This window comes from Glycine max, chromosome 4, assembly GCF_000004515.6.
Source record: "Glycine max cultivar Williams 82 chromosome 4, Glycine_max_v4.0, whole genome shotgun sequence".
Taxonomy (NCBI): domain Eukaryota; kingdom Viridiplantae; phylum Streptophyta; class Magnoliopsida; order Fabales; family Fabaceae; genus Glycine; species Glycine max.
Window position 1 is genome coordinate 46,764,027 of NC_016091.4, and position 851 is coordinate 46,764,877.

Sequence of the window (851 nt, forward strand, 5' to 3'; positions counted from 1 at the left end):
CACATTAAGATCCCCAAAATAAACATGGAATCCCCAAAGATAGTGAGGAACCAACGGAAATGATAATGAAAACATGTAAGAAAAATACTAAAATGATATAAAGTACGTAGTTTTCGTAAAAGTACGTCAAAGTAAATTTTTTTACCCTGGCCTTTAAACAACTTTTCTCTCTTTTTTAAATATGTTCTCTTTACTCATATTCCTTTTTTGTCTGGAGAAATTATTGTATAACACATATTTTTTTTTTTTATATAACTATGGGCCATAATAAGAAAAGAGGAAGAAATGTGTGATGAAATACATGATATAATGAAGAGAGACAAAGAAAAAATAATACATATTGTAAAAATTGTTATTAAAAATTATTGTCTCACTCGTTTTATTGGTGAAGAAGAAGAAGAATTTAAATGATTAGTAAAATTAATTCAATCATAAACAACTTTTAGTTTATAAGATATTAATAAATTATAGAATTTATTCAGTTTAATCAAACTTTGTTTATTCTTTAAAAAAAATCACATTTTAATTATAGATTTTATTGGTTATAATGATTAATTATTTTTGTTCATATAATGATTAAACTATATAGCCCGAATATTAATTTCTTTTATATTTTTGTTTTATTTCTAAAACATTGATAAAGGTTTGGAATTACTAATTATGTACACTATGATAATTAAGCTCTTGTCTTCTTATGGCTAATCTTTGTCTTAATCCCATTAAACACGTCAGAGTACCACAACTAGAACTTTTAAAAACAATCAAAGATAATGTTGCCATGCTCATTTGTTGAAAAAGAGAAAGTGAAAGTGAAAGTTAGAGACGATCACATTTTATAAGGCGATCACAAT